The 24,769-nt window shown below is 38.2% G+C and overlaps 1 protein-coding gene across 8 annotated transcripts in view; it reads left to right on the forward strand.

The window, feature by feature from the left end:
* Nucleotides 1-24,769, forward strand: part of LOC129733257 (LIM domain transcription factor LMO4.1) — a 677,190-nt gene that overhangs the window by 383,805 nt on the left and 268,616 nt on the right. For 6 of the 8 annotated variants that reach the window (XM_055694975.1, XM_055694971.1, XM_055694977.1 and 3 more), the window contains one exon: nucleotides 13,435-13,562. The exons of the other annotated variants lie outside the window; for them this stretch is intronic. The gene's annotated coding sequence lies outside the window, so the exon portion shown is untranslated. The remainder of the gene's footprint in view (nucleotides 1-13,434; nucleotides 13,563-24,769) is intronic. 8 annotated transcript variants of the gene reach the window in all.

Below are 24,769 nucleotides of genomic sequence, written 5' to 3' on the forward strand. Positions count from 1 at the left end.
CTATTGTCGGACGAATTAACAATAAATAACAAATAACAAATCTTAAACTACATTTCGTCAAATTTATAACACAAGATATAATACTAACATTATTTTATTCTAACTTACTTATTGTTATACTTATTTTTGAGCCATAAAAGCACCCGGAAAGATAGTTCCATAAAATCGATAGACTCTTATCGTGAGCTATCTCCAAAAACCAGAATCAATGACTGCTTCCCCACCATAATTGAAAACGTAATGTGTCATATCGGCAACCTGACATGCAAACACCAATTAAATAAAAATGAGACTATCAAAGCCATCGCAACCTGATTTCGACATCCTCATCGGTCCCGTACCGAAACGACGGAGAGGTTTGGGGCTTTTGGGCTCACGGTTTGGCCGGTCGGGTCTGAATGCTTGGGGTGGCCGGGGAAACGTGCATATATAGCAAGCAACACTTCCACACACAGTCGACTAGCATCAGCAAGTTAGCCCTCGGTGCAGCGCTGCTAGGAAAGGATGGCCAATAACAATGGATGACTGTTATTGTGTGCCGATGACTGGTACGATAAAAGGTTATGTTCATCTGTCAATTAAATAGATGACTTGGCAGAAGTTATTATTGAACGCCCGGTCAATCGACGCCGCTGACCGTTTCCGGGCGGTCCATGTGGGAAAAGCTGCAACTTGGATGATTTTACAGTAGAACAATATGAGTTCGGCTGTACTTATAACGGGTAAATTTTGGTTTTGGTAAAAATAAATGATCTCACCACGGTCGGTTCATAATCGTACCTAGTTTAAACCATTGGTTCGAAGCAAGCAGCTTATTAGTATCAATTTCGCCTCCACCGTGATCGAAAAATAGTAATCATCTTCGCTGTTGGCTGTCTATTTTCCAGCATTTTCTCTATCACACATATTTCGCAAGCTAGCTGGCAATTTCCCACACTATCATCAAACTGGTTTCCTCTATAGCTTGCTGCATTCAACTCGTACTGTGCTTGTGGAACCACGATATCATCTTCTGCATGCCATTGGTCTTTTCCGCCGGCGCCCGACCCCGTCGCTTCTAATCGAGAACCAATCGAGGACCCCAAACTCTTCTGCCTGCACGGCGCAACGTGAGATAGAAAATAAAAACAAAACTTTATAAATTCCCTCAATTTCCCTCGCAGCCTCTTATCTTAATTATGATCATTTGGATAATTAAATTTCTTTGATGTCGGGGTTTGTTTATAGTACCGAACTCGTTTGCCACCCCTTCAAGACCACCATCTGAACTGGCGTCGGTGGTTCGATCGAACAAACTAAAATCCACCATGCGCTTATCTTCCCTACGACTGTGGGAGCTGTGGTCCTCTCCGTGATGCCGGCTTCGACGTCCAACAACGTTAATGACGGTGTGCAAGGCACAACACTTTCACACGACCTAACGATAATCGTTACGGAACTTCCATCTGGATTGCAAACTGAAAGGATCCAGTTTGTTTTGCCCGATCCGAAAAAAGGCAGCCGAAAAATGTAATAAAAGTTTGAACTAACAAAGCAATTTTACATAACCGCGTATACACACACACATACAGGCCAAGAGTATCTAACCTTTGCAGCGAAGCCGCGCGGGCGAAAAATCCAATTAATGTAACTAATTGCATGTCGAAAAAATCTTGTTTAGTTAGCTGCATCAACAAGAGCGACTGTCGGCCTATACCCGGTAGTGCAATTGCAACACACACGATATGAATGTACGGGTTGACCGTTCAGAGTTGTAATTTTGGGGTGTGGAGTACTTGAATACTATCATCAGCAATGTTATTTGAACCAAAAACAATAGTTTGGTTATTTCCTTACTGGATAATTGTATCTAATACTTTAGATTTTTGAAGATGTTAGTGAATGTATAAAAAATTTTACCCTTCTTGTGTTCAAAATAAATTAATAATTAGATTAGAATCCATGATATCCATGTCAATTGCCTGACACCAGCCCTGCAAGTTGTATAGTGCACTGTGCGACCTCTCGCGCTATCCGTATACACATTGTGCAGCGCAAAAAGAGAGTCATGCAGGCGAAGGGCAAACTGGCGAGCAATTGAGTGTATATGTGAAAAATCGTTGGCAAATAGAAATTAGAAAGTTTTAATTGAATAGTTTTGCGTACCACTGACATCGGTAATTATGTCTGTAATGCTTGGAATTTTCACTCGATTCTTGCGTTTATTTGTTCTGACTGGTAAAATCAGATTTTTTGCTGCCAAATAGTTTCGAATTAAAACACTCAGAGCGAGGCATGTTTGTTTTGCATTCGCACCATGGATCCCATTCGTCAGCAATGGGATTAATTTTCATTGCCCTCGTTTGCCGACAGGAATATACATTCAATCATATTTATAGCCCACATCGTAAGACCGTTTTCAGTCAACGCGCGCCTGCCAGTGGATTCCGTCCGCGGACGGAATGACTGAGCATGATCTGGCCGAACAGAAACCCACTCTGCCTGCTGCTGGACCGTGAGCCGTGGCTCTATACGCTGTTTGCCTTCCACCGGACATTCGGTCAGCGGGTACGGATGGATGGCTTGCTGCACTGGTTTTTATCTTTCCCTTACACTTCATAAATTATGACGATAATCATAAACCCATATTTTATGACGATAATTCGTGACGTGTGCGCGCACTCTTGAACGAATGCGGTTCGCTTTCCCTTCGGTTGTGTGTGTGTGTGTGTGTGTGTCTGGATTGGCACTGATGCGGTAAACTACTATCCTGGCAGATGCAGATGAGGTAACAATTGTTTTGGAGGTTGAATAATACTGCGAACTGCGTGAAGACCCGTGCGCTGATTTTCTCAGCGGCGACATTGTGAATTTAATTTACATTATTAAAATATTTTTTTTTCTAAATTGAACAATCATATGGGTCATTCCATACGAAGTGTACATGCCACTTGGACACGATCATCACGGATTTGGCTCAAAGCTGGGGGAATTATTCATCTAGGTTCGTTATGAAAAAATCCCAATTTTGGTGTCGATTGGAATATCCCCCGCTCTGTGGGACCCCCCTCTTTGTGACAAAGTCAGGAAATTTTTGTTCAAAATTCCGTTTTTCTTTTTCTTACAATTCATAGATTTAGGACGTCCGCAAAATACTGATAGATGATTTTCAAAGAAAATAAACCAAGGAATCAAAAAAAAAAATAATTTTTGACTGGAAGTGTTGCCAGATAGATTATTTTTGTATTTGAAAACTAAATTTACATTTTTCGGCAAATGCAGCCATTTTTATTTTAAATTTGATAATTTCATCGTGTTCCTTGGAAAATTTCACGTAAGAAACAACTATCATCCCGAGGTAATATGAGCCAATCTCGAGATATAACATTTCTACGAAAATAGTTGTAAATTTCGTAATTAATTTATTTTATAGTTTATAGCCGTAAGACACCCGAAAAATAGTGATGAGTGAGTTTTAAAGAAAATAAACCAAGGAATCCAGAAAAAATGTTATTTTTGATCGGAAATGTTGCCAGATAGATTATTTTTCTATTTCAAAACTGAATTTGCATTTTCCGGCAAATGTAGTCGAGTTTATTTTGAATTTGAAGGTTTCATCGTGTTCCTTGGAAAATTTCACGTAAGAAATAACTATTATCCCGTGGTAACATGAGCCAATCTCGAGATACAGCATTTTTACGAAAAACTAATTACGAAATTTAAAACCATTTTTGTAAAAATGCTATATCTCGATATTGTCTTATATTACCAAGAGGTGATAAGTGTTTCTTATGTAAAATTTTCCGAGAAACACGATGAAGCCTTCAAATTTAAAATCAATTCAGCTACATTTGCTGAAAAATGAAAATTTAGTTTTAAAATAGAAAAATAATCTATCTGGCAACACTTCCGATCAAAAATAATATTTTTTCTGGATTGCTTGGTTTATTTTCATCAAAATTCACTCATCACTATTTTTCGGGTGTCTTACGGCTGTAAACTATAAAATAAATTATTTACGAAATTTACAACTATTTTCGTAAAAACGTTATATCTCGAGATTGGCTCATATTACCTCGGAATGATAGTTGTTTCTTACGTGAAATTTTCCAAGGAACACGATGAAATTATCAAATTTAAAATAAAAATGGCTGCATTTGCCGAAAAATGTAAATTTAGTTTTCAAATACAAAACTAATCTATCTGGCAACACATCCACTCAAAAATTATATATTTTTTTGGATTCCTTGGTTTATTTTCTTTAAAAATCATCTATCAGTATTTTTCGGACGTCCTACATCTATGAATTGTAATAAAATGAAAAACGAAATTTTGAACAAAAATTGCCTGATTTTGTCACAAAGAGGGGGATCCCACAGAGCGGGGGGTATTCCTATCGACACCAAAGTTAGATTTTTTTCATAGTGAACCTAGATGAATAATTCCTCCAGCTTTGAGCCGAATCTGTGATGGTCGTGTCCAAGTTTTTTCTTTTCCGTGGTCACTTCGTATGGAATGACCAATATAGAAATGGTATAATAATTGGTTAACAGTAAGACTCAGTGGATTCAAAACTCAGTTTTATTTTAAATTTCGGCCATGTTTTAGGTTGTGATTTCAATTACGAACACTTGTGTCCTAAGCTTCGATCATTTTTGGTATAAGGAGGCAAACAACCATTTGTCTCACAACAAAACTGTGTGTGTTTATTTCTCTTTGTGCTTTTCTAAATCGTTGTTTCACAAATCGAAAGATCTCCATTATGAGAAAAATATCACATGACACCCATGTACACCCAATAAGCACACCTAAGTTCTCGCTATTTGTCAATAGATGGCAACAACAGCAAGCGCATCGAGAGTTAGAAGAAACGAAGGAAGGCCGAAAACTTTCGAAGACGCTGAATTGAAAGAATTGTACGATGAGAATCTATGCCAAACATAGGAACAGCATTCTTCGGTATAAGTACTTACCCGCCAAACTATTTTCATGCTTTGGGAATCATTCAAAAATAAGCAACTTGAGTTTCTTATGATTTGAAGTCAATGGACGTTGACGGCCGTCTTTTCGCCTGTAAACAACTGCTTCAGCGGCAAAAGAGGAAGGGTTTTCTTCATAGCACCGTGACGCGGGATGAAAAATTCATTCATTACAGCAATTCAAAGAAAAGAAAGTGGTGACTGTCCGATCATACTTCTATAGACCGTTCCGATAATTATAAATACACTTACGATCAACCGCCATTTCAAATAACGTGCAGTATTCAACCAAACGTTGGCTGCGTCCTGTTGTTTACAGCCAAAAGAAACAGATGCTGTCATTTTTTCTAACATTTAGTGCGAAATTTTGAAAATGCGTTGCCTTTCTCCCGAGCAAAGAAAGCGAATTGTGCACAAATGGGGCACCGTGAGTGGTCTTTCTATAAGAAAATTAGCCAGAGAAGAAAGTATAAGTGTCGGAGCAGTTCAAACCGCATTGCAGAAGTATTGTGAAGAGTGCACATTAACTGATTCCCCAAGACGTGGAAGAAAACCCGGGCCTGTTGATCCCACAATCCCACAAAAGGTTAAGGAATACAACAAGCGGCATCCTTCAGTATCAGTACGAGATGTGGCGAGAAAGCTTGGAACCTCGGCGAGTCTGCAGACCCGTCGAAGGCAGAAGCAGCCAAAACGAAATCCAAAACAAGCTGAATCTGTGAAACCGAGAGCTCGGAAGCTTTCTGACAAACTCTGACCAAAAAAATGGGGTGTGTTGTCATGGATGACGAAACCTACATAAAACTGGACTATACGACGCTGCCAGGACCGCAATTTTATGCATCACCGAAGGGAAAGGATGTCCCTGGACCAGTGAAAGCTATTTACACCGAAAAATTTGGCAAGAAGGTAATGGTTTGGCAGGCCATTTGTGAATGTGGGGAAATGTCTCGTCCATTCATTACGAATAACACAATGAATGGTAAAATTTACGTGAAAGAGTGTTTGCAGAAAAGGTTGTTACCCATGGTTAAGCAGCATAACAATCTTCCAATCTTTTGACCCGATCTTGCTTCCTGCCATTACTTTAAGGATGCACTAGGATGGTAAAAAACAAATAATGTCACATGTGTCCCAAAGGAGATGAATCCTCCAAACTGCCCTGAAATCAGCCCTATCAAAACTTTTTTGGCTTTGACCAAGGCAAAGCTGAGGAAATATGTCAAACCAGCGGACAATGTTGAAAAATTTAAAAAATATTGGCTTAAAGTGGTAAAAATGGTCGGAGAACACACTGTGCAAAAGCTTATGAGTAGTGTTAAGAGAAAAGTTAGAGAACTCGCGTGTCCTACGAAAAATAATCCCAACTTGAATTGAAACTGGAAAGAAAACACTTATTATCTATATTTGAGAATAAAATGACCCGAAAAATCCTGTATTTTTTGTTTTATTCCAGAAAGAAGATGTATTTATAATTTTCGGAACAGTCTATACGTCTTGGTTATGTTGTGGATTCGGTGGGACCAGCTCGATGTTATTTACTATGAGCTGTTTAAACCGAACGAAACTATCACTGGGAACGGTATAGATTTCAATTGATGTGATCAAGTCGAAAACTGCCAGAAATAACCACTATTCAAGCCAAGGCACAAAAAAGTGGTTCTACTGCATGACAACACTCACTATTATACTACCAAAGTCGTATGATGTTTGGACATTTTAGACTGTTTTCTAGAAAACGGAAGTCGCCATCTTGAATTTATAAATGGCCTTTCGGCTTCTTGGTATAATCCCGATTCCGGAAACACACATATTGGATGCTACTCCTATCGATTTTCCAAAAATCGAAAGTCGCCATTTCGAATTTTAAAATGGCGTTTAAAACTGATTTATGGTTTCGAAAATACCCAAATAAGATGACATTTAGTCATTTTTAGCTGTTTTCCAGAAACCGGAGTCGCCATCTTATTTAAATATTACGTCTGAAATCAATTACCGGCTTTTGTGCATCATTTGGATTAAAGAAATAACTCTGATTACAAACCCGGTTTCGGAAATATTCACTTCGGATAGAAATTGATTTTTTTTATCTGTTTTTCAGAAAGCAGAAGTCACCATACAGGAACTAAATAATTGTGTTTGAGATCGAGTTAAAATTTGTGGACATTATTCCGCAAATACACATATTGGATAAGATTTGGTCACTTAACCCTCTCCCGCTCAAACGGTTTATCATTAAAATTTATAGCTTCACGAGAAAATTCAAGCTGAACACTTTGTAGACTAACTAAAATTACTGTCAACTGTAGTATTTTGAAGAAAATGCCCAGTGATGCTCTAAGGCAGCATATAAAAGTTTATGGAACAATCGTGAGCACAACAAACTATTTTCTGTCAAGATATGATGATTATAATTCTTGGTGCTCTAGAGTCCCCATGAGCGGGAAAGGGTTAAGGCTGTTTTTCAGAAACAGAAAGTCGCCATCTTGGATTTTAAAATGGCGACTGGAGCAGTATTCTGAACTCTGGGCATCATCCCGGCTCTAAAAAAAAACATACTGAATTGCATTCACTTTAGTTGTGATAAGAAGCAAACTAGCATCCTTCCGCTATAGTTTTACACGTTCGGAAAAAAACAATATTGCCTTGTGTGCAGACGGTACGTGTGTGATTTGTGCATTCGGTCCGGGTGCTGCGACAACAAAAGTCATACAGTTCAGCAGCCGGAGCAAATACCCCGTGCTGGCGGGCGCTTGTTAACTTCCGATTAGCAAAAAATATCAGGATTATAACAAATCATGATATTCGGTTACTAACTTTTTGTATCACCTTGTGTTCTAAACTTGGTCTCGTTGATAGTTAAAATATCAAAATTTCAATCAAAATCACTTACTGATTATTACAAATAATAGCAAGTTTAGTAAGGTTTTTGGCAGAAAAAGATAAGAATTTGTTAGAATGTGCAATAATTTGTTAATTGAATAACAAATTTTGTTATAAATATGCTTTAAAAAACACACTTTTGAACATTCAAGTGTATGATAAGAGAATTTGATAGAATTCTGTACTTTATATCATTTTGGCATATCAAGAATATTACAGACTTTACTATTTCTATCAAGTTTAGATATATTTGTGTTACCCGTTTGTTAAGACGATTGATCGGGCTCTTAGCGGTATAGCAGACTGTACACTGTATGTAGACGATACGCATATTATTTGTGCCTTTAGTGCCGATAATATAATAAGAAAAGCCGTCCAATGTCCCAAAGTCGCCGTGCGCTGGTTACCTCCTAGCAGCGTAAAAAATATTGTCAGCCTGCCGAAGAAGAATTGTGATTCCTGTAAAAACGCGGCTAGCTAGCTAACAGCAAGAAGGGCACGTATACATAGGCGTAGGGAGTGTCTCAAAGTGTGAAGAATCCAATTTCATTGATTTTTTGAACTTTTTTCCCTTAAACCGGTTGCTTTTTTTTCATTCGATCAACTTTATTTTGAAAAATTATTTTGTCATTCAATACCTGTTACTTGGTCCCCCGTAATATAAGAATATTCATTGGTAGCATGCGGCAGAAATGAACGACAGGGAGTGGATTTGTTCATCGATGTTGAAATCTCACCCCTAACTTCTCACGTCTCTCTTGCGCTCCTAGACCAGTGCCAAAGGTTCCGCAGGTACGGGTTAAAGCTTACCCAGATGTCGTTACAGATCCCTACGTTATTTTCTTCCGGCCCATTGAATATCATTTGAATAGGCAAAGACCTGGCAAAAGAGTTTTCGGCCGTAACTACGGAGCTAAGGCCGAACAAACTGCGAGTTGTCGTGAATGACTTGAAGCAAGCAAACGCAATTACTAGCTGCGAGCTCTTTACAAAAGAGTATCGTGTGTATATCCCTGCCAAGGATGTAGAAACCAACGGTGTGATTACCGAAGAGAATCTCACGGTCGATGACAATTTGCGTGATGGCGTGGGCTGTTTAAAAAAACCCATGATGCAAAATGTAAAGATACTGGATTGCAAGTATTTGTATTCAGTATCCATCAAAGAAAGGAAGAAGAAATTCAGATTCCTTTCGGATAACATTAACCGGATCTGCGCTGCCGAACTGCATCCTTCTGGACCGGACTAGTCTGACTGTACGCCTGTTTGTACCGCGGGTTATGCACGAATCAAATTACAAATCAAAGAAGATCTCTTTGAGTACAGTGAGAATTGAACCTTCCAAAATCAAAAAAGCTACATTAGAGAGTTGCCTCTCAATCGGCACGGATGGGAGAATGTATACCAAAACAAGGCAGAGGTCTTCCATTTTGTTTGTTTTTTGTTCAGTTCAAAATGGCACCCAAACAAGAAACATTCCGCAAGTGCATTGTACAATTCGCTATGAACTGCGTGTAAGTGTGTAAGCGTATAAGTGTAAGCGATACTCAAAGATACGATAAAATTTTACCTTCTCATGATCCTTACCTTTTGCGGGGGTCTGATTTTTGGCAAGGACCGGTCAAAACATAAAAATCTCGCTTCAGCTATGAGACAGAATCATCGATAAAGTTGATTCACTACTTGGTGAACAATCGTCTATGAACCGTAAACATTTATTTACTCTCTTTTGTCCTTTTTTTTTGAAAACAAATATATCTATTGTAAACCTTGCTTCGTTAATCTACCGCAAAATAAATTAAAAATAAACTTCTTTAAACAACAAAATTTAAACAAACAAACAACAATAAACTGCTTTAAAAATAAACTACTTTAAAAACAATTAGGGTAAGAAACGGCTTAAGCAGTAGCGCCTATTTCAATCAGTCCAAAATAGTCTCCCTCGATTGGTAATTTTAATTGATGATTGTTAAAGTTTGCTAACTTAGTTTTACAATCTGAAAACAAGTTCTGACAAAGAAAACGATAGAGAACAGATTGATATACTACTCTTTGAATTTCACCCAACACATTTCGAGTATTTTGTCTGAATACCCAGGCAGTTCTTAAAGCTGTTTAGAATATATTCCCTACCCTATTTCCCTTTATAAATCGTCCTAAAAAAAAGGAATTATTTTTGAGTGATCATAATATGGGTCATTTCATCTCCGAATGTGGGTCATTCCTTCCGGTCAAGTGTCCGAGGTAATGCATAATTTGTGAGTCGATGTATTTTGGGCCGGAACTTATTAATCCAAAGTTTTGTACCGATTGGTGAAACAGAACAAAATAACAGAAAAAAAACTTTGATAATTTGCTAATATCTCGATATCTCTGATGAACTACAAGTGATATTGACATATCATTTTGAAGGGTTTCAAATCAACTTTTTTTGCAGTGTTGTCAACATTGCGTTTTATTTTCGATTGAAAATTCAATTTGCAATTTCCACAAAATTCAAGAGATTTTGGAATTCGTCTACGAACGAAAATGGTTTTACATATAATGCTGTCATCGCAATGGTATAATAGCAGGCGTTTGTAATGTTCCTTTAAGGAGCATCTATTACTGTTGTAACATAAAAGATTGCCATTCCAGACTCATCTTTACGAAAGACTACGTAGCTACGTGTTGTTTAGAATTTCGTTATAATGTGATAAACCAAAACAAATGAACATTCCTGCGAAAAGTTTAACCAACATCATCGAAAAAGTAGTGAAATTTGACAAATCTCGTCAAATCATCGATTGGTGATTTTTTATGTAATCTTCCATAATTTCAAATAATCGCAGCTCAACCCCATACTGTGGAGTGGATAGATTCAACGATGGATTACTAGTTATTGGGGTCCTAGTTGGAGTCGTCTTACCAGATATTTCTGGGTGGTACATACAAGGCAATTCAACCATTTCGTTCAGTTTGTTCCACTAACCCAAAACATATATATGTTATTCAAACTTAGATGATAATGAAGAACAAATTAAATAAATGCAACTTCCATAACCAGGTTTACTTTTAAAATTACCAGTAATTTAATTACCTGCTTTGCCTACCCGACCCTCTCTATTTAATACGATATCCGCATGATCAGATAACATAATTGCGTTAAGCACAAAGCCCACACAATTTATCCATTCACGGGTCCGGTTTTCACCGTAGTCACAAAAGTCACTGCAGGTGACGAATGCTCGCTCGGTGGGCTGAAGTTGCCATTAAATTAATTAGGTGATAAAAGCAAACTTTTCGCCGGTTCGGTACGATGCAAATAAACACTTATCGGAAATTAGAATTTTCCACCATTTCGGTTCGTCACCCCGCAGCACTGCTTTCTTTCAATTTCGGTGATTGGGTTCCTAAGGCGATGGTAATTGGAGCCTTTATGGCTCATAGGCCAACTGATAACATTATGACAAACAATAGGAAACAATTTCAACCGCCACGAGTCGGTGTAAATGTGGTTAATTATGTTCCAACCAAATGCCCGAAACCACCTGACCAACTTTACTGCCGGTAATGAGAGATGGTATGCAGGAAGTCGGTTGTTAAAAAGAGAAGGCCAGCGGAGGAGGAGGCCAATTAGAACAGCAGTATCCAATTAACAGGGGATAAGTTCGCAATCCGCCACAAATCTGGTTGCGTCATTTAATTGGCGTAATTATGCGTCAATCCTCGTCGTTTATATATCATTCATTCAGCAGCCGTTTATTTATTCACGACGTAAAAGCTGCCTTTCAATGCGCTGCCACCGAGGTGTCATAAAGTGTTTAATGAGCCCAGAAACCATCGTGGGTTGCCGTGCGCCGTTCCGAGGTCCATCGCGGTGTGTTCCCCGCGACGCTGGGTACGACTGCGGTACCGACGACGCGCTAATCCTCAATTTGCTTAGCGGACCGTCAGCGGTACGGTACCGGTATGAAAACTTCAAGATTAACATACTGTGTCAAACTATGGGATTCATTCGAATCTGATGTCAACTGTATTTTTTTTAAATATAAAATTTTTTTTCGTGGTCCAAATGTAACTTGTTTGTCACCAACAATTTTATATTGGTAGAGCTAATACCATACAATTTGGTTGATTATGGGGTGTTTAGAACTAGATAAGTCAAATAAACCAATTTCACTACGACAACCGGGCGATGTTTTTACCGCAAACCGTCATCAGAGAGTAACAGCGAAAAGCCAACTACTAAACAGCTAGGTACTGACGCCTGTAATTATCGTTCGCTGCGATTACAATTCATTCCGTCTCATTTGCATGAGCATGGCAGCACCACAACAAGCTACTAATTGCTAAATTATATACCATTATCTTCGGCGGGATAAAACGCAATGCGTTTATGCGAATAGGTATGATTAGCATGTGTTCGATTCGATCCACCAGTCATGTGGATTGTGTGCGAACAACGTGCTAAGTGTTAATGCAAATTCCAATCCTCGTAACGGTCGTAAGCGATGATCGTTCTGCGATTAAAGATTATTGATTTCGAAGAATACCCCGATCAGAAGAAACAAGTAAAATTATGTTAGAACCAACTCATTTTTGTGGTTTTCAATCACTGTGTTTAAAATTAGTACCATCTGAAGAAATAAATTTGTAACATTTCCATTAAGTCATTTTGATCAGGATGTCAATCATCTGACCGTTACTTATTTAGCACTTTAAATTCTTACGAAATTCGATAAGTATTATTATAACTATATTATAATATTATTACCATTTACATCCTCTTGCCCTGTACCTGTGCTAAAGGCCTTCCAGCGTGACAACTTTATCGCCAAATGGATCAAAACATATTCACCCACTTTCCTTCGCTTGCTCCTGCAGTCGAAAGTTTACTTTTAATTGCCCGAAAAAAAAACGCGGAGGGGGAAAGCAATTTTACTGCTGCCGAGTGCCGATCAACGACGGACTCTAAATGAATTTGTACCCGATCGTAAAACGCAATCTACCAATCAACCATCTTTTCAACCGTAAAATTAGTGTTATTCGTCAATTTCTCGGCGGTAGTTGACGATAAGTTTTCCGTTTATTGCCGTTGGTGTCTTTTGTGGCACTCTAAATTGCTGTCAGTGGTGACTCACAAAACGAACAATGATAGCAGGCAGAATGTGTATGTGGATCGGGAATTGATTACCGCTAATGAGGATCGCTTCCTTTGGGTAACAGAATAGCTTTGATGGTGCAATTATTGCATTCTGAAACTTAATTTTCGCTCTGCATACTTTCTCTAGTTGTAGGTTAGGTATTCCGTTTCACGAATGGTTTCGATTGGTCTTTGATATCAGCGGTCACAAATTGTTATCCCCTTTGAAATCTCTTGCTATCATTTTCCGTTATTCAACCGCTCTTAAAATGAAAGAGGCCAATGATATGTTGATTTTAATGACTCACCAGTCACTTAGTAGGCCAGTGTCTCTGTGTGTGCCCTGTTATCACCAATCATCAACCTGTGCTCTCGTGGACAGTTCTTATCCAACTAACTCTTGTACGTTTGAGTGTAGTTTCCAAAACGGGTTCAAAATTTGTGTTTTTGTTTTTTATTTTTTTGCAGATTATCAACTCTTCGCGTCGGCTTGTTGTCGGATTAGCGGGAACAGCAAAGTGCTGTTTTCCATCAAAAGAGTATAAAAATAGGATTAATATATCTTCAACGGTGCTGTGATGTAACCTTTTCGAGTGGTAAGTGTTATACGGGGACCATCCAAAAGTGGCGTAACGTTGGACTGCTAGTTTTCCATTGATGCATCTATCTGTGTCTAAAATTTAAAGTGGACGTCATCTGTGAATATGCGCGATGATCATCTACTCTGTTCATTTATGAAATGGTTTCAGGATTGTGAAACTGTGTTATCTTCGATAACCATTAGGAAATACGGCATCTGTTTGTTACAATCAAAATAATATATATTTTTCGAGATATCCGAATAAACAGTAAAATGTGTGTGAAACCTAATTTTATTGCTTACAACATGAGTCACTCTCAACCTTTATTAAATTACAAGTTACGGATTTAAGTGTGGATATACGAAATTGACTGGTAATAAATTCGCTCATCAAAAGACAACCTATGATTTGGTCCCCATTGAGCAAGCCGCTCATTACATGATTAATCAATTAAAATGTTACCGTACGTTTCATCCATTAAAAGTGCAGCTGTAATGATAATGGACAAGAGCCTGTCCGCGAGGTCGGGAAAGCTTTTAAGCTGGCAGGGCTTTCCCATTTCATCCAACGGTATTAACGTTTCCTGTCGGCTGACTGGATACGAAGCGGGTGTAATTTTGCGGCATGGATTCAACAAGTTCCCATGAATCGTGCCCAATAGCGAGTGACGAATTGGATTCATTTAAGATGAGATTGACATTATAAACACAGGCCGTAGGTTCATAATAATTGGATCGACCGACTTAAAAAGTGTCAGAAACTGTTTTTAAAAATTCAATCAAAAATCATCGACACGAATCGTTTCATTTATTTTCTGTCCACACATGGTCTTCATATGGGTCATTCCATCTCAAGTGTGTACACCACATCTCTACGACCCTCTCAAACTCTAACGATTCTTTTTATATATGGTTACTACTATGTAAAATCCCAACTTTGGTGCCCGATGGAATGACTCTTCGCGTTTTGGATAAAAGTGCCATTTTAAGCCATAAACCTCAACTTTTTCATACAAATATATAATGTCTAGAAATAAAATAAATTGATTAAAAAGATTCAGAAAGTCAAATTTTCTCTGACTTTGAGCAATTTCCTTTTCTAAATGTTCTTTTATCCCAGGATATTTTCTAATTACGTGCATTCTAGAAATTGCATTTTGAAGACAATTATCCAAAAAAAAATATCAGCTTTAAGTAAAAAAATTGAAAAAAATATATCAGATTTGAGCAGTAGTGTTTCCAGATATGTTAATTTTGCATGTTTCCGAAAATATTTCACGCGAAGTACACTTATCATTCAGAGATAAGCAAAGCAAAGCCATTTTGTATCGGAACTCGACCCTCTATTTTTATTATACACAAACTTCGCAGCCAGGCGGAGGCCTAGCGTAGTTGATAACATTTCCGCCTACCATGCTGGTGTCCTGAGTTCGTATCCCAACGCCAACATAGGGGGCCATCCACATACCACGTGGACAGTTATTTAACGATTTTAACCACCATCCCCCGCGTCGGTGATTGACAAAACAACAGGGGCGGAACTGAACCGACGGAAAATAAGCGAAAAAAGGAACCCTGATTTAGAAAGAGGGGTGAATACTGGAAAAATTTCGCAATCATCTATGAACCGTAAACATTTATCAACTCTCCTATTCAAATTATCCACGATGGCCCATAATGTGCTACATGCAGTCATCGCAATCGCGCAATCTTGCTAAGTCAGGATAACGTATCACTATTGGAAATGGTCGTGGTGCTGCTCAGTTAGGATCGTCCTGACGGCCATCCAATAGTAAATTTATTGGTTTGAGCATAAACAGGCTCTTGTATAGCCCAAAGAGTGCATTTCCCGTTTACTAGGCATATAATTCTGTTCAATAGTACAATAGTTCGAACAATCAAATTACAATTTGCTGCATTTGAGCGGATGCATAGATGATTTTGCGATAGATTGCTACAAGAACGAGGTAAATCCATTGAAAACTAACTGACCTGTAGGCATTTGCAATTAGGCATATTTTTCTTATCTTCCGTTTTTAGATTTTCATTTCACAACCCTTTGTAGCCGAGCTTACTGAGAGACGTAGTTCTACGTCAAAAACTGTTAGATAAACACTTGAAATGTAAACTTTTACTAAGCAGACCATTCACGCGCGCACAACGTGAGCCGTGCTGCCTGAGCCAACAGATTGTAATAAATTTTGTGTTGAAGATAAATAGAAATTAACAACTTTAAGGTTCAATCTATTATGATATTACCCAGGTGATATCTGTACTACGCCCTTCATATTATTTGCAGTATCACTATTGAAGTAAGTGACACGCTCGTTATCAATATCCGTGCTTGTGTGTGAGGTTTTACCTTTCCTAGTCTACTACTGCTCTACTATACCGAGCTTCTTTCCATTTTATCAATATCACCAAATTACAATTCCCTGGAGATAGACTACATCTAACGTTCCTCTTTGGCCATTATGTCAAGATGAAGGAGCCGTTCCGAAATCTTGTTCCTTGTGCCAATATTGTCAATATCGCAATTCCCTGGAGAGGATTAATGTGCCTCTAATTAATTTTACTGAGAATAAACCCATGTTAAAGTCCTTTGACAACCAAATGGCCCAATTCTACTAAGATTCGAACCCATGACTACACCATGTCAAAGCGGACTCTGTAACCTTGCGGCTAGGAGCTCCTCAATCTAATTGTTGCAATGATTGTTAAGTGTTAACTGTACTCCACCATGAAGTAACTTCAAGTGATAATGTTTTGAAATCATTTTTGATAGAGGTTGAAAATAAGGTGAGAAGCCTGGTTGTTTGATTTGGAAGCTTTGGGTGGACAATCTCAACCTCCCTCACACTCTAATGGTTCTGTTGTTGTCAATAATGGACTTAAAAGACGAATAGGCGATCATTTTGTTACTGCCTTGTGTTCTTTCAGATCTTTTAGCTCTGATTTATATGCATCGATTTGTGCTAAGCGAATGAGCAGCTCTTTTGAAGCGATCATTGCTCTGTCGATAGCGAAAAACTTGTTGAGGGAATTTTCGGATGTGTTCAGATTTTATCTCTAAAGCAGGTATTAGACGAAGCGAATATTTGCTATTTTTGGTACGATTTTTATTTGCACAAAATAAAATCCGTACCAAAAATAGCAAATATTTGCTTCGTGTAATACCTGCTTAACGTTGCGGATGAATCGCTGACACCAAGCGATTACTGTTACAACGGTCGCAACTAGATTCTGCGATTCCTTACTGTTGATTGGCGGCGGAATGGCAGTAGGTATAGGCCACGTATTTTCAGGCAGTCGAAGCCATGCAGGACCATATTTCCACTATTCACTCTACAAAAAGCTGATGACGTTTATTCCTCGCGATAACAAGTCGGCGGGATTTTCCTTTCCAGAAACATGCTTCCACTGACAGTCGTGTGTGATCGTCTGTATTTCTAAAACTTGATTTGCAATATAAGTCTTCCATGTGCGAAGAGGAGCTTGAAACCATTGGAGCGTCACCGTAAGGTCGGACCAAAATATTGAACTAGTAACTTCATTCTGAAGAGCTTGACGTACGTGCCGGTACAGGCGAGCTGCAATGGAAGCAGCGCAAAGTTCAAGCCTGGGAAGCTTTAGTGCTTAGTGGAGCAACTGCACGCGAAGGTTGCCAACTGTATGCTGCTTCTAAGGCACCTGAAAACGTGTGAAGTTGTACACAGGAATGTGGTAAGAGAGCAAAACGGTTTACTCTAAGCTCTGCGATTGCTGGTAGTTCGGTACGATACTTATTTCATCTATCTTGGCGAATACTTGGCGATTCTTGTTGGTCTATGTCGCACTAATTCGGCCAGAGTTCTTGCATTGGCATTTTACCTCGTATGATAATCGGGGTGATCAATCTTAACGGGTCGAATAACTGTGAAATTGGTAACAAAACTGAGCGCTTTGTCAAACGTTCATTTGTTTGGTTGACTTTAGAGTCAAAACGCAGTGTATCGGCTTTCGGACAACCCAGATGATACTGAGCGCTTTTATAGCTTAGCCTGTAGTAAATGTCAGCGACGACTGCGTACCGATTTGGTCTTGCGTAAGTTCTTTCAACACTTCCAGTTTATTTCAGGTCCACCTGCGTAGAACAAATCCAGCTCTTGTACATAGTTACCCAAGCTGCGTTCCTAACTAGAAAGCTTCACTGATTGATTAGGCACCACATAAGCAATCATCGACATAAAATAGGTACTTCGAGGTGAACTGGCTCGACCAACGGATATTCACTGCCTTCATCTGCTGCTGTGTACTCGTGTCCTCGTTGCTAAAAAGAAAGATGGAGCTAGTCCGCAAGTGACAGTTTGACAGTGTCTGAAACGATGGAAAATAATTAACAACTTCTCGTATCCAAGTTTATTTCGGATCGTTTGGATCTTGCGATTGTTTTGGAAAGAATCATTTACGAGTAAAATTTTTGTACCATCATGATTTGCTAGATTGCGTTCAGCTGCGAACTGTGTGAGATACAGTGTTGATTTACGGTGGGGCTTATGGTCAAATAGTACTTTTCATAATTTGTCAGGGCGTCTCTAAAGGTTACAAACTTTGCTTTTGTAACAAATTTTGCTAAAAGACAGTGATATAGAGTATGATTTTGTTATAATACCTAACTCCAAATTGAGAGCGAACTGTGAGGAAACATTTTCAGCTAAAAGGTGTTAGAGACAGCAAAACTGTGTTTAAATCTTCGTCCAGCGTAACTCAAAACTCAAATGAATATATGGTCGGCGTGCGACCAGACCGAACCAAGCGCCATTTTTTTGAAAATTTATTTTTTAACACTAGTGGATGTTAAAATTGACAATCTATATTTCATGAAGAAACGAAATCATTTGAACAGTTTATAATGGTATTATAACAAAATTTCTCTGCAGCAGTTTGCAGGAAGCATACGGGGTGAGTAAATTTTGATCGCCGATTACTCGAAATAATGTTTTTGGCGCTTGGTTCGGTCTGGTCGCACGCCAACCATATAATATTAAATTGTAAGTGAAAAAATGACTCAAAGGAAAAATTGCATCACAGTGATCAAAAGAAATTTCAATTAGTTTAAAACATTTGGTAAAATGAATATTTCCGGAAGACTATTACGAACATGAACAAATTTTTAATATGTGTTACAGATTAAAAGGAAGGCCGAGATTGTGCCCGCTGCTGGAGTTGTCAGGGTTTTTTTTTTTTTTTCAAACAAATTTTTCTCATATTTGAACTAAACTTCATTTCATATAAACGCAAAAAATGTTTCTTTGTGCCACTTTATTAACCTAAAACAAAATGAGGAAAACCACCGTCTGTTGAAGTCACTGATGAAAAGGCTTCCTTAATGGCTCATAGTTGTAAATATGTAAAAGGCTATTGTATGAGAAAACATTGTGCAATATAGTTAAGTACCTTTGAGTAAGTAAACCACAGAATAATGTGGTTTGGTTTAATTGTAGTCAATTTTGATGCAGGAGATTTTGTTTTTTTAATAAAAGTAAAATTTCGGATATATAGGTTAGAAAGTTGGGAATGGTGTTTAATACTTTATTTTAGTAAAATTGAAGCGCATTTTTTATCCATCTTCCCCGCTCATGGCTTGTGTAATTTCATAAAACGATCTTTGCTGTTTTGTAGAGATCTGGGTTGGTATATTTTTGAACTTCCCAGTATTTAAATAGATCGAAGTGAGTTTCTTTGTCCTTACTTTTAGATGGTCCTGAGTTTATAGTATCGGTAATTATTATTTTGTCTCTCATTTCTATTCTTTTAAGTTTTTGAATAAAGGACATATTGTTTGTCACGTTCGTGGTAATTGACGAACTTTTGTTGAAAAAATCTGATAAAATTTTTCTAGTTCATCTTCAGTGTCAAGTGTGGTGAAATCATCGACTATTTCATCAACACGTCGATGCAGTTTGAGAAGAAATTCATGAAAAAAAACAATGTAAATATATAAAAAGTATATATTTAAAGCGTGTTTGATTCCATTCTCTATCAGTCCCTTAATTATTATTAATATTTTAGGGACTGATAGAGGGCATTCTTTCATGAAAATACTCTTCTATGCATATGTTCTAATGTGAATGTACTCAGAATTATTCGACTTTTAAGTTTCTTGAATACTTTTCATTGAAGTGGCTCTCACACTAAATGTTCACCACTTAAAGTAATTTTGTTGAGTCCATTTAAATACCGAAAAAAATTGTAAGAGGGGAACTGCTCCATTATTTATCTCATTAAGTCGATATTCACGAAGAATGCACGGATATAACACCAAGTTTTCACAAAATCATTGAACAAATAAACTAAATATGCTTACGTGCTCTTATGGAATCTGCCAGCATTGTATGTTTAGTAAAATTAGCAAGATTTATCCTGAATTGTGTAAAACAAACCATCTTTCAAAACACTTCCATATCCATCTCAAAACTTGAATCGCTGCTCAATTATTCAACTCACGACGCCCCCATATTCGTCACACTGTTAATCATAACTGAATCACATTATCACGAATCAAACGTAGCCGCAACCCGTCGTAGTAGGTTACCTAGATATCCGCTGTAGTTGTTTACGTGCAAAATTGGTAACCTTGGTAACCACTACAGTGCTGTAGATTTAGGTCAATTATGTCGGAATAACTCAACATTTTCAGTATGATTTTTTCGTATTAACAAAAACTGATTTGGTAACTTTTGATTTCCTTCAACGTCGTGAAAACAGATGAAAATACATACAGCTGAAATTCAGGAATTGTAAAAATTCATCTCATATATTTCTGCTAATTCAAGCTTGTTTTAGGAAATTTGAGGTGAACATTTTTTTTTCTTGGTGTAGTGAATGATTTTGTTTAGTGAGCTTGCTTGAGCTTGAGCTTGAGCTTGATTGATCACCACCGGTTGCCACTTCGTTACTGACCAGGATCAACCGGAATTGCACATGGAATTTTATCAATTATTGCTTGGGATTCTTTAGCTATTCGATGTGCATCTCCAATGATCCCTGCATGCTGATCAGTACCGACGCCTGCCGGTCCAGAACGTAGATCAAAGGAAGGAAAGGAAAGGAAAGAGTTAGTTCGATACTTGTTGCTACTAGAGAGCCGGATATACTCCTGCACACTCCACAAGCATCACGGGTATGGAGGAGATTTTGTGTTAATGTGTTTGTCGCATTCCCTTTTCGAAATTTCACCGTATGTAGTATCGCGGTCTAATTCTATCGAATGCGAGAGAGCGACGACGCGCGCGTTCGTCTACCCAAAACCCAATCCCAGAGACGTACAAATGTTATTTCATTACGAGAACGGAGTGAAGGGTATGTGTGTATCGCGGTTCTATCGATGCAAGAGCAAAGTTATTTCAGAAGCATATAAATGTTCTCTATCTCTAGGTCATTCTAGGGAGTGGTGATGGTGGTGATGAGGAGCCTGAGAATTAACCCATTGCTTAAGTCCTTCGATAATTAAAAATGGCCTGCTTCTAACAAGATTCGAACTCACGACCATCTACTTATCAAGGCGGACTCTGTAACCTTGTGGCTACCAGCTCCCTCTGAATGATTTTGTTTAGTGATTAAAATAAAAAGTGGTCCGCTGGTGATGAAATAAACTTTGGTTGGCTGCTGAGCGAGTCCCGTTGTAGCCGTATAGAACAATGCGCGGATTTTGTTTTCTGAGGTAGGTGATTGAATTAAATGAGTCGTCGAGGGCAGATGCCCGACTATAATATCAAATTCAGAACTTTTAAATCAGTTTTTGAGGATTCTACTTTATGAGGAATCTAAAGTGAACCAAGAAGAATCCATTCCATGAATTCGCAAACTGGTTTAAGTGGAAAATATTTGTTTTTCCTGTTTTCAATTGTGTTTTCATGTTGTATGAAATGAATATATGGGCTGAGATGAATAATGGAGCAGTTCCCCTATATACATCCTCTCCAAGTCCAAATAAACGTCTAGCTTTACCTGCACATTCATCAACAAGTCCAGCAATACTCTTTTTATTTATAATCATTCCTGCAGCTTTGAACAGCGGTTCCAATAGCGTCCTGAAACCCGCCATTTCCGAAAAACAATATGGAAAATGGTTTACCGTAGCGAGTTGGATAATTCCAAGGGATTTTTGGCTATTTCCAAATGTAATTTTTTCATCTTCTTTTTGGGTGGCTCAAATGGTTTTTTAATGGGTAAAGGTATATCCAATGCCCCAAAAATTTTAGAATGTTGTGGAAGAATGTGACGCTTGAAGTTTCCGGAAACAAATTTTTCTTGCACATGTCTGCAATGTTCTTCAGCCTTGCAAACAAATTCTCCCTCGTCATCCACCTTTAAAATTTGCATCATTTTATGTCTTTCTGTGTTTGCCTTCTTCTCATTCTACGATAAAAACATTCTCAGTTAAGTCTTTCTTCTACGTTTTACTTGTATTAATACTCCCTGATCGAATAAATAGTCGAAAGCCAAATGAAAAAACAAATAAAGGTTACCGGAATGAAATGAAAAAAAAAAACTATGAAACCACGGTTAACATTCGGCGAACAGCGTTCGAGACTATCGTTTGCGAACCAATGATAACACTCATGAACGATAATTTTATCAAAAGGTGTCATGCAATGGACATCTTGCATGAAAGAAATTATTTGTGAATAGAAAACTAGTCATGAATTTCGACATATCGATTTTTCACATTTGTTTATAGACTTTTTCATTGAATACAAGCTCTTATTATGAAGATAGGCGAAACCCAGGTTTGTAAAGGATAGTAAAGTGAATCGTTTGGGAGGCGATTTTTCCATGCTTGGCCACCACTAGCCTAGTCAGCAGCAAGTACAGAAAACCAGGAAGCAGCAATAAACTCTGACTTTAGCGCATATTTTTCGTAAAAAGAGAAAAAGCAACTGATGACTCAATTCTCTCAAAAATATTTCACGACGTCGCCCGAAATAGCAAAAATCTCTCCAAAATTTCGCGTTAGAGCGTTCGAAGCATGCGAGATTCACCGATCCTGGTCACGGCACCGACTATGTTGTGTGAGGCACCCTCTTGGTGGGCTCACTGTCCCGGTCGCAGTAGCAAGCAATCTCTAAGGTCAAATTTTCTGGCATGCATCCATATGCACCCTGGACTAGACCGTCAGCAGAATATTTGCAAGTCTGAACACGGGAAAAACTTCACTACAGTTTAAACACTTTTAACTGTACTTTAAAAATTTATATTTTGAGATTAACAAACTGTTTACTTTCCTGTAGTTTACTCTATTCTAACACTTCTAATATGCAGGAATTTGGCTATTTCAACTATACAGTTGACTCAGTAGTAGTTGTGCTTGTGACAAATATTATATAACAAGGTTATATAAGTCATCTCTAATCAAAGTGTATCCAAAAGCTAACTCTAATCAAAGTGTATCAAATTTCCGACATAGGTGTCGATGGTTGTGAGGTGGCGTGATCCACTCACAACCAACCCAACTGGTCTAGATTCAATCCTAGCCGACACCGGGAGATTTTCTGAGGCGAAAAATCTCTGGGATCACGCCTTCCATCGCATGAGGAAGTAAAGCCGTTGGCGCCGGTCCGTTGATAAACGGGTCGTGAGTTAGGGTCCTGGGTGTGGAGTCGCCTCCCTGGGCGTCGGTGATTGGCCACAACAGTGGCGGAACTAGACCGACGGAAAATAAGCGAGAATAAAAAAAAAAATTTCTGTTTACTTTACTAAAACTGTGCAATGAGTTTTTTATGGATTTTGGAACAGAAGAAGTTTGATTTTTACGATTTTGGAAAGATGTATTCTGCCGTTCTACGCATATTCGCCCCATGTTCCAAATCATGCAAACGAGAAAAACGATGTTAAAGTTTTACAATACTTTTACGCATTGCGCCAATGTGACAAATGCAATTATGGGTTTCTAATCAGTTTTACCTTGCAATAGACTGTTTTCAATAAATCTAGTTGAAGGTTTTTCGATTTAACACTCTTTTCCATAAAAATACCCCAACCGAACTGGGACAATAATGCCGAGAAATTTGCCTTCCAATAGGTAATTTCTACGCATATCAGTCCCACCACGCGCATTCAATGTTTTCCAATACAGAGTTCGTACTAGGGATACAAGGCTGTTTAATCTTTCACGAGAATGATCACGCTAGCCTTGTCGTCTTTATACGGAAGTGATGACAGTCGAGAAGAAAGTTTAGTTAATTTAATAAGTGTCAGATGCCTTACCATATCAAAGAGGAATTGTTTTTTTAGATTGCCCATTCCTATCATATTTGAACGTTGTTGGGCTTTTACCATTTCAGCTAGACATAAAAGACAGTTCTTGCAACTTCCAATTAGTATGAATCTCAGTCGTCTTTCTTCTTATATGCTCGAAAAGGAAAAGCATTCAGATTACAAACCAGCCAACAAATCTAACAAAGATATGAACGTACCGCATTTAAATAATCAAGCAAAGTGATTTTCGGTACCGACTTTCTGAAACCCGTAATGTAGCCAAACGTTGTTAGGAAGTCCTTAGTGCTGTGTAGCACTTCCCAAGTTGTAAATATGGGAATAAGTGGTTAGTGGGATAAATTAGAATAGAAAAAATCTAGTGGGACAATTATGTGTAAAAAATCATCGATGGGACAAACAGACTTGGTATAGTTTTTTAAGATTTTCGGAACAAACAATGTTGTTTTTAAAAGTTTTTCAAAAATATACATGAAAATAGACTCAAAAAAAAAAAACAATATCGCACGCTTAGCCTTGGGGCTAATAGCGGTCTCGATCAACTAGATTAGTTGAGAGAATTCGTTATCGATATTGTTTTTGGCACATTTTGTATGTGTAGGATAAGTACAACGATACACCGTGCCCCAGTGCTGAGTCGAAAAAATTTCCAGCTCGTAAAGATCCTCGACTCGATCGGGAATCGAACCCGATATCACAACCGTGTGCGAGAGCTAGCCGACAGACATCGCTAACCACAGAACCACGGGAAAATAGACTCATTGGTGAAAAAGAACGAAAATCGACCAAAAGTAACATGGGACAACTATGCGTAGAATTGATATGGGAAAAAAAAACTATGCGTAGAACGGCAGTATTCTGGATTACATACACCAAGAACAAATATTCATAGAATGTGTTTGATAATGATGATAAGGGAAGTCAAAGAATCTCAGTTCGAAAATTTTTCTCTGCATCACATCTAGA

Source organism: Wyeomyia smithii, chromosome 3, assembly GCF_029784165.1.
Source record: "Wyeomyia smithii strain HCP4-BCI-WySm-NY-G18 chromosome 3, ASM2978416v1, whole genome shotgun sequence".
Lineage (NCBI taxonomy): Eukaryota > Metazoa > Arthropoda > Insecta > Diptera > Culicidae > Wyeomyia > Wyeomyia smithii.